This window comes from Diorhabda carinulata, chromosome 11 (assembly GCF_026250575.1).
Source record: "Diorhabda carinulata isolate Delta chromosome 11, icDioCari1.1, whole genome shotgun sequence".
Classification (NCBI taxonomy): domain Eukaryota; kingdom Metazoa; phylum Arthropoda; class Insecta; order Coleoptera; family Chrysomelidae; genus Diorhabda; species Diorhabda carinulata.
The window spans coordinates 3,210,966-3,224,911 of NC_079470.1; the positions used below are offsets into that span (position 1 = coordinate 3,210,966).

General features: G+C 33.0%; 1 protein-coding gene across 4 annotated transcripts in view; it reads left to right on the plus strand.

The window, feature by feature from the left end:
• The first annotated feature begins 3,746 nt into the window (after nt 1-3,746).
• The window catches only part of LOC130899412 (glycerol-3-phosphate dehydrogenase, mitochondrial), a 48,131-nt gene continuing 37,931 nt past the window's right edge, over nt 3,747-13,946 (plus strand). The window contains exon 1 of one of the 4 annotated variants that reach the window (XM_057809336.1): nt 3,747-3,878. The gene's annotated coding sequence lies outside the window, so the exon portion shown is untranslated. Of the gene's footprint in view, nt 3,957-13,946 lie in introns of all 4 variants that reach the window. The other 3 variants (XM_057809339.1, XM_057809340.1, XM_057809338.1) reach the window with 3 other exon arrangements.

The following is a 13,946-nucleotide window of genomic DNA, read 5'->3' on the forward strand; positions in this document are numbered from 1 at the left end:
AAAAAGTTCCTTCCTTTTGAGAAGATTTTGATTTTCACTAAGACCTTACGTTACTTGCGATGGTTTACTCAGTCCTTAGCTTTCTTGTTGCTTATTTTTGGAATCATTCTGTGATTCGTTAAGTATGTCGTCAACATTTTAATCATCTGGATTATTAGAATTGGGATCTATAAAAAAAATACATTCACCATGAAAAAGAAAACGAAATAGCGGCTATAATATTATATAAATTATATATATTAGGTAATTATATTATATATATTAGGTTATGTTTTCAAAATTAATGTTTATGCGTGAATAAAAAAAATATTTTACGCTCTGTTCAAGTTTTTTATTTTCACTTTCACGCTGAGATTATTTAAAACACCACATTCGAATATCTTGCATGTTGTATCAGAATATCAATAGTGTTACAACTTAAGAAAGTCCATTTTTTGGGTTATCGCCATTTTTAAACAGATAATATCAGGATCTACAATTAGCGAGTACGGGGAATACCCTAGGTGCAACAAAGGCCGCCAGGTAGCGTTGGTTACGTTATTGTACTAGATTGAAAGGGGACTGCTACTTGAGCAAAAGGCTACTTCAACTAATAAAAGACTAAAATTCATCTTCTTTTCTGACAACTGAAACGGTCAACAAAAGAACTAGTACGCTTTTGTGATGTATACGTTGTGTTTAAGAAAATTCAAAAACATTGACTTCATTTCTCAAAGTTCCTTGTCACTGGTCCTACGCAAAATGAAGGCGATTGCGTACATTCGGTAATAGAAAAAGCAGACAAACTGGCAAGAAAGTCTGGACCAATTTATGTACCTAGTAAATGAGCTGAGCTTCAATGATATTCTCGATTTTAAAAACCTGACCAGCTTTTTGGAGAACAACTTTAATGTAGATGATTTCAAAAGAAAATTTTCATTTTCTAAAATAAAATCGTTCGTGAAAATCCTTTCCAGTTCTATTACCGAACTTCTTTTGATGCCGAACTTCGGAGTGTAGACATTTTTGGGACTCAAGTCCGGAGAACCACAAAAAGAGAAAATCATGTACGAATGACACAGTGGAAGACGAAGACCCCCAAGGAAAACATATGAAGATCCTTGATAAATGGGATTGTAAAAAAGCTTACGGATCACTACTGGTATTTCCCAAATCAAAAAGAATGACTTATTGACTTTAGTAAACAGTGGAGTTGTCCCTGAAACATATCGACAATTTTACGAAAACCTACCAATCCATAAGCTCAATAAGAAAAAAAGGCCAACTGTATCAATCGAAGAAAACTGGTTTCATAATTATGTTTATTTTACATTTTGTTGTAGAGCGAAGTACCTGCTGCAACAATCCTCAAATTAATGTTTCAGCTAATGAAACACTGAATCCATGTTATGTTCCTAACGTTAACTATAGTTCCTTTAAGTTACAAAAATAAGTTTCTTTTCAAAATAAAATATTGATTTTAATATTAATTTAAAAAAGTTTATGGTTTTTACATTTCCTAAATTTCATACTTTTATACAATAAAAATTTAAAAATTCGGTATTTGTTTATTTATTTATTTTTTGACTATTTTTATCATATAGGTGTAATATGTATTGTTATTGAATGCATTATTCAAACAAGTTTATAATGCTTAAAAAGCAATAAAAAATATAAAACTGACATTACAATTTGAACCATACTTTCAGTCAAGAGTGTGACAACTCAAAAATTTTTTTTAATTTTTCAAAAACAATTTTTTATTAAAAAAATGTGAGAAAAGAGATATATCTCAACTTAAATATGGCTTTCAGCTAAAAAGTTTAAACTCGATTTTCTGGAAGCGACCTTTTTTGATTGAAATTCACTGCTGTAGTTTCAGTTTTTTGTAAAAATCTGTATATGTATCAACTTAATAGATATTTCTGGTTTCTGTCTTGGAGAATGCATTGATGTCGAGAACTTTCTAAGCAAATTGTGTTATTGTATAGTGAAAATTTAAGTTTACTTTCTTAATAATTGATGTACCTCAACGTTTAACAAGACATGTGACGAATGAAGAAGCCGCTAGAATAATCGCGCTCATACAAGAAGGCCGCAGTCAAATATACGTCGCTAGGGTAATTGGAGTTCAGCAAAGCACCATATCCAGAGTTGTTATTCGCTACCAAGAAATAGGGTAGCTAACCAGAAGACCCGGACAAGGACGCGAAAGGGTAACTTCGGTAGTAGATGATCGTTAGTTGAGGTTAACGGCGTTAAGAATTAGGTATACCACCGCTCGAAGGCTGCAGATCTTTTGGCTGCTCGTAATGTCCGAATAAGCCTACAAACAGTTCGAAATAGGCTGAGTGAAGCTGTTATACGAGCCAAAGAACCAGCTAGAGGTCCACGTCTTACCAGAGATTATCGAGTAGCAAGATTGGAATATGCTCGAGAACGCGCAAATTGGAATATTCAAGATTGGTCCAATATTTTATTCACGGATGAATCAAGATTTCGTCTGGATTCATCAAATAGGCGTATACCAAATTATATGCGACGTGGTAAACATCACGATTAGGTTAATTTTTGTCAAACTAAAAGCTTTGGTGGTGGCTCTATCATAGTTTGGGGAGGAATTTCTTTCGAAGGTCGCACGGAGTTAGTACCAGTCAATGATGGAAGACTAAATGCTGACAGGTACATAATCAATATCCTAGAATCCCATGTAGTGCAATATATGCCTCATATCGGTGACAACTCTGTGCTAATGCACGATAATGCTCGTCCACACGCTGCTAGAGTGGTTCGGCAGTACTTAGAAGAGGTCGAGATACCCACCCTGAATTGGCCTGCACGTAGCCTGGACCTTAACCCAATAGTGCATGTCTAGGACTATTTAGGATGGCAAATTCAGCAACATCCGGTACCAATAAGAACACTAAATGATTTTCAAAATGTTTTTTTTTAACTTCTGGGAAAACATGCCACAAAGATACGTCCAGAACCTGTTTAGAAGCCTTCCAAGACGAATGGGAGCTGTAATTAGAGCGAGGGGCGGCAACACACGTTATTAGAAATTCATTTTTTTGTATAAATATTTTGTACAATTTTTTATGTTTGGTAAATCAAACTTTTTGTCCTCTGTAGATTAAACTGTTGCAAAAGGCGTGGTGTTTTAATTCATAATAATAATAAAATTCGAAAAATAGGCAACACGTTTATAATATTTAAAAAATAATGAGTGATAATTTTTGTGGGGTGTTTAGAAACGGAAGAAGCAACGCGTATAGGCATAGAGAAGCTGATATGAATCTTAATTACTTAATCGTAATTACTTATATTCAATTTTCTTGCATATTCGGATTATTTCGGGGAAAAATTTCCTTTTTTTTATATTTCGGGTAAGGGTGGCGTCGGGTAGTTGTACTTCTTAGAATATACCCTGCCACTGTTTGTGATTCCAAAATAGTTGAACTTACGTAAGGTATAGATTCAAGATCGTACATTAAGATAATATATAACAAAACATAAATAATTAACAGAATATAGATTTAAGCTTTTTCTGCGAAAAATTCAACTCATTTTGCTTAAACCACTGGGAAGTGTTTATGCGGCGGCCCTTAAAAAATTTCTGGTTAAAAAACTCTGATTCATATAGTCAAAAATAGAATGGATTCTAATAAACTATTTACATTTATCTTGTTATTAAACTCCAAGTGTCAAACTTATCTATCGATCCGAGTAACAATGAAATTAATCACGATTTGACACCGCTGTAATCTAGTTTTCCTGAAGTAGTAGAACGCACGCCTTTCGTAATTTACTACCTCGCCACTCGCCGTCGAGCTAAAAGCGCGATAGTAAAATTGCACGTGAGTGTATAATAACGTTCCTGCTGGAAATGATATAATACAGTGAGTGGATCTCATTTTGTGAATGTGTGTGTTTTACTAAATTAACAATTAACCCATACGCATTTTGTCCGGCATTTTGTATGTATTGTTTTAAAAATATCTTTCATCCTACGGCTGGTTGTGTATACGGTATATAAAGTTGGGATAATCATTAACAGTAGCCAAGTTAGTAATACCTAGCGTTGTTTTTTTTTATATTCAGGGTCATCGAAGATTTATATAACTTTATTGGTATGATTCAGACAATTCCTGGTTAATATTGAATTATCACTTGATAAAAAACGTAGATTGATTAATAATTTGATAGGGTTTTGGGATAATTTATAAATATCAAAATTTTGATTTTATAAACGAATAATAGTTATAAATCTTAAATTTGATATTGATTTTCAATTTTTTTAACATGTGTTTGAAAATATGTGGGGCCGATATTATATCTATAAATGTATCTAAAATATACAGGGTGTCCCGAAATAAATTGAACTGAAACTAGCGGTTACATTAATCAGCCGAACGCGGAAAATCCAGGACCGAAATAATCGACAGGCGCTGGTCAAAACTTGTTTCTAAAATATCTTATTTGTGAATTACAATGATATTAATTAGATAATATCGATTAATATGACTTAATTACATATTCTTTGTGATTGCTTTAGCACTTATCTACAATTTATTCAATGAGAAAAGAGTCATGTTCATTGATTCTTCTTTCGAATCATCTTCAGACATTTCTTCATCGAACAAAAAATTAGATTGCGGAATCAATTACTACAGTGGTTGGTACAAAGTACCTATCACCTGCTTGTGATATTCAAAAACACCTTATTGAATAACAAGAATAGAAAGTATTCTCGTAGCTTATTGGTTCTTCCTCTAAAGACATTTATTTATCAAAAAATTGATCTCATAGATTAAATCTGTCTTACAATTTTATTCAAAAAGATTTTTTTTGTATATAGTCCAGTAGAATTATACTTCAAATCGAAAATAATTGCTATGAAAGGTTTTATTATTTTAATGGCTTAATTTTTATCCCAATATGACTACCCAGCTTCTCCCTCGCCGGAATTGTGTGGAAAGTGGTGAGGGAAAATGTACCCCCAAAAGAGGTATTTTTGCGGTTTTATGGTAATATCTTTTAAATGACGCACAATATCAAAAATATGGTTATTATAATAGTTTTAGAACATTGAATTCTGCATCGAATGAGACTGGTCGCACAAATTTTTGACTACTCATTCCCATACTACTGCATATCTAATTTGGATCAGTTTTCCACATTTTTGTGAAATTGTCGTTTCAAGTTCAGGTTTTCTGTAATATCATCTAAACCAACCCATTTATCTATATATATATCTATATAAGAGTTAAATAGTAATAAATTCTGTGTAGAATGGAACCAAAATTTTTCGACTAACGTCTTCGTATATAACTAATTATTGTTTCTACTCGTAAAATATATGATTCATTCATAGGGTTTCATTTTATTCATTCATTTGATTGATTTAATTGTGTCGAAAAAATTAATTTTATTTTACTCTTGGTTCGGAGAATAATCATGAATGGAATTATTGTGAAATAACTCGTCTGAATATACATTGTCGCCCAGTCAAGTTTAATAGTACAAAACGTATTTTTTTCATAATCACGTGAAATGAATCACTTATATAATTTATTATTGTAGAAAGTTTTTGTCCACCGTATAGTTTACGTAATGCACAACAATTAAAAACAATACGATCGATTCTGATATTCAAATTTTAAAGAACATTTATGGGTTAGAATATCTTTAGCTTTCAGTATTTGGGTCTTCTTCGTTATATCACCACCACCAAAATAATAATAATACTAATAATATATGTAAATAAAAGTGTATAATATTTTCACAATTTTGTATCGAAATCAACAATATCTTTATGAATCTGCTCAAAAGAGTCGACATTTTTATATCTGGAAAAATACAAAAAAACTCAATCAATATATTTGCATCCCTATATTTCCATAATAATTTTTATTTACCTAGACCTCCACATGAACTCGCACTTATCTATCTCCACAGTCATGCCGGGTCCTCCGATCTTCCTTTTATCTCGGAGCAATGGGTTCGCACAAACTTCCCTTAAATAATTCCTCCAATCGCTCTTAGCCTCACTACTCATAGCCAGCTCTCGTTCTAAAAATTTGCACGAGGAATACTCCTGCGACCAGGCATATATGAAAAGAGCGATGGTCTTTAATGATAGTCTGGTACCCTCCAACCATGTACTGATCCTTAGTCCCTTCTCTTCTCTACACGAGCGTTTACTGCATATCCACCGATCGTAGTTACCGCTGAACGTAACAGTCATAAGATGTTTCTTCCTGCACAAACGCCGCAATTTTTTCATTATACCACGGTCTTGAAAGAATTTTACTGCACCTTCTTTATCTCCTAAACGTTCTAACACACCGAAAATGTTTAGAACGGACATGTCTTTGATATAAACTAACAGCAACTGAAGAATAATTCGAAACGAAATCCAAATTGTGAAACGAAACCGAAATTCAATCAACAAATAACAACAACAATTATCATCAATCGAATGTAAGCTTACATTATCCCCCTCGCCCAAACAGTAAATAAACACAATACAGTCCCACGCGAAAATTTCTGACTAATGCCGCCTAGTACAATACCTTTCAAAATTTAAAAAAAAAAAAATTCCAAAAAAATAAAAATTTTTTTACTCTCTCCCAACCTAACCTAACCTAGCCATTTTTTATGTAAAATAGTCTTCCACTCCATCCAGACACTTTTATTATTCATAATTCGCAATTTCCGTGATGGTCGTATAACGAATAAGTACCAATTATTTTAGTGCACACTCTTTTGTAAAAATTTCGAATAATAATCGTTCGTTTTTCAAAATATTCTAAATTTGTGAAGAGGAAGTGGGACACTGTTTTCTGATTTCCCTGTCAAATTTGTCCCACAACAACTCGATCGGGTTGAGATCGGCATACTATGACGATACAGTTTACTTCAGTTTTTAATAGGTCTCCAAAACATCCCCTAATCATCACCGAACTTCTACCGTGTTCAACGCATGGATCCAACATTCGTTATTCCTTTGGTCTGTGCGCACTCTTCTTTAAGATCCAAAAAACTTCACACTTTGACTCATCACTCTATAAAACTCTGTCTCACTCTTCACGAGTCCTACTTTTAAGTTCTTTTGACCACTGCTACCTCTTAATTTTATTTTTAGGTCTTGAAAGAGATTTATTCACTGCCCCCCTTCTAAAAAGGCCAGCTTCTTTCAATCTTCTTTTCACTGTTTTCCATCGCCAAAGCTCCTGGTGGGTGCATATCTTTTCACGTCGAGGTATTTTTAATTCGACTACAATGATATGGTTACTTTTGCCTAGACGCCCTAGACTATGAAGACTTGCGATTGATGCACGAGTTTCAACCGATGTTTCCTCAGTTTTACCCATTTTTAAATTCACGTCTGAATTTTCTAAGCCAAAAAGTATAAATCACAGCACCTTCTAGTATCTAACGAGGCTAATTGGGACTAATATATAATCATAAATAAATAATTCACAGCTGAAGAATAATTTAATAATTAAATCATCCGGTTCCTTCAAGTTCTTGTGGAACTCACCGAAAAAATATAAACAAGTGATCATATAAAGTAAATAAACACCGGACACTATTATTTTTGATTTGTAAAAAACCGTTTCGACTTTCGCTTGACAATATGAAACAGACATTTATTAAACTGTATCATTTTGATATTAAATGAATTGATTATAGGTAGTGTCATTAAATAATTACTTAGTTGAATCAATAAATCCGTAAAATAGATCAATCTTTGAAAGTACCTACTCTGATGTGATATATTTGTTTAATTTTTGTTTTCTATTATTATATTATTATATAATACTAGAAAAGGGCCTAAGAAGGTAATCTATAATAAAAAGTATAGTTACAAAGAAGTATAGTTCTTCCAACATCAATTGCAGAAAACAGTTATGCGTGGAACAATCAATATTTCATAAATACGCAGTCAAAAATAATGTTTACTCCCCGTATAAAATTCGGTAAACATCTAACAAACCGTCAGACCACGTGGACTCGTCATCTCCACTGTTTACCAATGAAAACATCGAATAGTAAAAATAAATGCATTTCTATTGGCCGAAGCTGTCGGAAGGCGTTTGTACACAATTTCTTCAAAATATTCCTACCAGACTGGGTGCGATAAGCAGTGGGGTCGTTTAGTGAGATTCATTCAATTCATATATTTCTTTAAATAAATAAAAATATGGCGTTATTTATACCATGGGCGAATGAAGATAATGAAATTAAACAATGTAGTGAGAATAAAGACTGGTATGAATTTAATAATAAATATTTAGATATATAAACACCGCAAGTTATTTTAAATATTTTCGAATATTTATAAAAGGAAAATATTAAAAAAATGCTGTCATAATAAGAATTGCTGGATTAACTAGGGTAAATAAATTTTCCATTTATAGACAAGTTCCGAAAAGCATTGCTGTGGGTCATTCACAGAACCGAAAAACATTTTAAAAAATACAGGAAAAGGTAGCGAATTATCCAGAATACAATTATACCAGTTTAGAAACATCGCGCGAGTTTTGTCGGCATGTGGTTTTAAACACAAAAAACTGAATAAACGAATGGCAATAACCGAATCGTCAAGGATGTTTCGATGGCGACAAGATTATTCGCGTCATATAAAAGACTACCGAAGTTTTAATAGGGTACAAATAAGTTTCAGTTCATGACTGGTACCCTGTTTAAACCAAACGCCCTTACAGGTAGGTATATTTCACTCATCTATTGACGTTTTATATTTTAATATTCAGTTATAGCAAGTGAACGAGGTATAATAATAATTTTTTTCTAAGCTCCAAGTAGGACTACAATTAAGGACATCTGTCTAAATAACAGCATATAATACCATCCAATTTATAATGATTCGATGAGATAGATCAAACAAAATTTTCGGCAAGGGCTTCGAAATATAGTTCTAATGCATAGAATTACCAATTAAAGATATAAAAAGTTCTATTTCAATTTTGATTAAATTCTTGAAACAACCTTATCTCGAGTTCGATCAGTTTTTTAACAAGATCAAATCATTCAATAAACAAAAATTATTCGTCTTATTTTTTTGCACGTGTTCGTTGACGAAACTTACTGAGTAACCTCTAACTTTGTAGTTTTCATGTAATATTAAAGAAGAAAAATCATATTTGACCATTTGAACTGTCATATAAACAATTCCGTTAAAAGTTATGTCACAGTAGTTGCGTAGTGAACAAGCAAAAACATATTAATTTTCTTTTGAACAAAGAACAAACTAATTTGACTGGACTATATCGCTTATAACGTAATCTTCTGATTTCCTATCGATAGTAATAAAAAAAAGGATTAATAAATTTGGATTTTCTTTTTTTATCAGTACTTATAATTAAAAAAATTAACGTGTTTCAAGGTTATACGAAATACTTTGTAAACATTCGTTAATTTACACTGAGGCGAGGAATCACCCATCACGGAAATTACGAGACGTCAATTTAAAAATTTTCAACTATAATAATAATAATTAAACATACGAGGTTAAATAACGAGGCTGGCGCGAAATCTCGTTATTTAATAGACAGACCTCGTAGATGGATAAACAGATTAGAGATATCTTTAAATGAATTGTCAGTTATTAAATGGCCATAATGTTTTATCGCTTGTTTTATTAACAAACAAAGAGTTTTATCACCATAGAGAATTTTACAATTTGTTGTTAGCGAGTAACAATAAACTAATTAAATGAATAAATCAAATAAATCAATGTCAGTACTTATAAATATAATTTGGAGAATATACTAGCGATAAAACAATGGAAGAAATTGAGTATCGAGCTATTAAATACTAGTTTTTGAAAGATATACGCCAACGTAAATGACAGAGGAGTTGAAAACTGACTACGGAGACTCTGACCATCATTAACGACCGTAAAATTTTGGGTAGTTAAATTTGAATGTTGCCCTAACCGGAGATATCGAAGAAAACTCAACAAATGATACTGGACAATCGTCGTATTGAGGTTAGAGAGATAGAAGAGGCTATTAGCATATCAAAGAAATGTATTTATCATATACTGGAAAGAAATATGCGTAGGGGGAAGAGTTTGCTCGCTTTGGACTAAAAGCGCATTAGAAGGAATATTTTCCAGGCCTAATTATTTGTTTGTAATGGTTTAAGCAAAATGAGTCAATTTTCTGCATCGATTCTTAAATGGAGATGAAACGTGGATACACCATTTCACTTTTGGAACGAAAAAAAAGTCAAGATAGTTGATTGCAAAGGACGAACGTACTAAGACCATCTCATCGGCCAGAAAAGGGATCGAGGCCGTTTTTGGAGTAATTATGGAATTGTGATCATTAAATAAGAGAGTATTACGTATCAATGATTGATAAACCAATTGGAGGAATTTCAAAAAAGCGATAGCATTTGAGGAAAATGAAAGTGCTTCTCTATTAGGACAGTGCATCTCCTCATACTTTGATGATCGCCATGGCTCAATGTCAAGAATTGCACTAAGAATTGGTTTCCCAGATCTGGTGCAGGAAATATATTTTCATCAGACAAAGATGTTATCTCATAAGTAAATGTCTATTTTGGGGCAACTATATTTGATAGGGTTAAAAAGGTTAAAAGTTTCCTCCCCAAAAAAATATAGACTTAAAAATTGATAAATAAAAAATTATTATGTAAAAATATATTTCGTTTCTTTGTTAGGTTGAAAAATTTTCAGGCAATCCTCGTAGGAAGCTAACTCATTCTCTCATATCATCTTTCACCAACCAGTAATCCTTTGTATAGAACGAGCAGGACAGCCATCATATTGAAAGAAATGTCGAATATTTGAAGGTATATGGTTTCTATTCTTGACGACCGCAACAGCTGAAAGAAGTTTTTCAAAATTAAAACTGATAAAAATTACCTAAGGACTTTGATGGGGTAGGAACGGCTATCAGACTTGTCACTATTGTCTATAGAGGTAGAAATGTTAGAAAAACTGAAATCGTCTTCAGCTATAGATGATTTAATAAATCAATTTGCCGAAAAAAAGGCAAGAAAAGTGTACATTTGATTTAAATTGTCTGGCTAGCTCAATTTCTAGGAGGAAGCGATAACTTATAATCAATAAATATTTATTTTAATTCAATGCAAGCATTTTTGTTTGTTTTGTGAGAAAATTTTACCCTTCATTTGGGCCCCCCAACTAATTTTGATACAGGGCCTTTCCAAAGCACGCTACGCCACTGATACAACATATAATTTTCATGACGTGACTTATGGACTAAGTACTAGAAATAAATATAAAAATTTATAAGCGTGTAAGAAGATAGTAATGACGAATGATGTAATAATTTATAAAAGTAATATAAGATATTTTCACAGTATTATCAATTTTAGCAACAAATAAAGCTGATTAAACACTCACAAGTCACGTGAACGTCTAGACAAATTTGTAAATTTATTTTGTAATTGTATCAAAATAGTATTTTCTTATCTTCATTCAAGTATAAATATATTATCATCATGAACAATATAATTATATAACCAATTACTACATGTTATATTTATGCTCATGTGAATTACTTTTTAAATTACAATTGACTGTAATAAAGCGTGATATGTAATTAATAGATACGTACAAACATTTGTGATGAGGTTAACGATGTTAACTTTTCTCTCTTCGGCTGAACTTCCGCAAAACGCCAATGAAATTTTACAGGTGACGTCGATATTTTTGAAATACCCGCGACCTCGCAAGGTCGAAAATCGCGGTCATTTCGTGCGCAGGTAAGTAGGAAATATCCGCCATTTTGCTCGTTCATTGATTTAGTGGTTAATAAGAGGAATACTTTCAAAAATGTAACAAATGTCCCAAACACAGACCCTCCCAAAAATATGAAACCTTTTTAACATAGCAACAATTATGCCAACAGAGGCTCAAGCAAAAAATTGGGCCATTGATAATAATCGAATCAATAGATGGTGCAGCAAACAGAACCAGTTTGCTAAATGGTATGATGATAGTACCGTTTTTGTCCATTTCAGATGTTTCGGAAAAATCAAGGGCAGATCGTTCGTCCTTAAAGGTTCAGCGGCAGAAGACACAAGGTTCGAACGATTGCACACTAACATCCGTCAAAGAATAATATCACCTATTGTTTTTCACAGGTATTTTCTTTTGAGCAGACAATAAAAGAGGCCTTAATCTTGGAAACTACAGTTTCGTCAGAATCAGTGAGCGACGTCTTCAACTATGCCCAAGTTTGTATGGCCAGTTTGGACCGAGCATATGAAGATGAAGGCCAAATTGGTGGGGATGGTTCCGTCGTTGAAATAGACGAATGTAAAATCGGACTAAGAAAATACAATAAAGGGCGCATGGTAGAGGATCATTGGATATTAGGAATGATCGAGCGTAGCGACTGCTACCGGTTTGAAATATGTCCTGATAACTCTAGAAGTGCCGAAATATCGATGGAGCTGATAAAGAAGCATGTCAAAGTCGGGACTATCATTTATACTGATTGGTGGAAAGGATATTTGGCGCTAGAAAGTGAAGGCTACCAGCACTTTACAGTCAATCCTGAAGAACATTTTGATGAACTTGAAACAGGAGCCTACACCCAAAATATTGATTCCAGCTGGAGACACATGAGAAGAAGAATATCCAGGGGAGGAAATCAGAAGTAACTTAGACCTATATATTTGTAAATTTCTCTGGAGACGGCGAGTCCGGCGAAAAAATGTGGATATATTCGATGCAATCATTGTCGATATAAAATTTTTGTATCCTGGAAAGAATGATCGACCTCCAATGGAAGAGGATGAGGGAAGTGACTAAATTTTTGTGAAATAAAATTGCTTTTCATTTATTTCTATTGTTTTTATTGCTCTTTCGGGATTGGGAAATACGTCGATGCTATCTATTCGGTCAAGTTAGGTTAGGTTAGGTCCGGTGCGTTTACTATTCTTCTTTCCTTTTTCGTGGCACGAATAGGTTTTTTTTCACTGAATTTTTAGTCCTTATTCGATTGTGACCATTCCCAAACTTTTTTACCTTCCAATTCCTCTCGGCGAATTTACCCTTCCCTTCTAATTAAAACGCTTGAAATGAGTGGAATTCACTTTAGACCAGGCTCGATAATTTTTGAAGGAAAAAAAATTAGTAGTAGCATGAAACCCATTGTAAATGGAAGAACATCTATCAAAAATGGAAGAAAAAATAATTTACTACCGATATGAGGTCGGAAAGTGGAAGAGGGACAGTTTTTAAAAGTAAAAAATGGTTTTTCTCAATTTGCGGTAAAATGTCCTACGGTAAAAAGTTGAATAGCATAGTTTTGGGTTTTTTTAAAAGAAAACCTTAAATTTTCTCCTAACATTATTATCTTAGCATCATCGCGATCAATTAACAATTTTATTCTAACCTAAATTAAAAAAATGATCAAAAGTTTTTGCCTATCCCATAATCCATTCATCTACTTTGAAAATAATACACTTTAACAAATTTTTCTTTTATATAGTCAAGCGAAAGTGTCCGTTATTTGTTTACTTTTTACGAGCGCATTTTGTCGGTGAACTTAACAAGTTAAACCTGGCAAGTAAAACTCGTCCATTAATTGAAAGTCTTCGACGTACCGTGGATTACAACGTGAAAGAAAAGGCATCATTCTGGAGCTTTGGCGATAGAAAACGTTCAGAGCGACCTCGAAACACCACAACCGCTAAAGATAAACCCAGTATATTGATTAATAAAAGTGATCGATGACTAACGGGCCCAGAGATAGCAACTCAGATTAATGAATCTAGAGATCTGCTTTGGATTACTTCTACAGTGAAAAGAAAATTGAGAAAAGCTGTGGCAGTGTAGAATCGTCTTTTAAGACCTCAAAATACAATTAAAAGGTTGCAGTGGGCTAAAAAACATAAAAATTAGACGCATTAAATCGGACTAATATCATCAACGT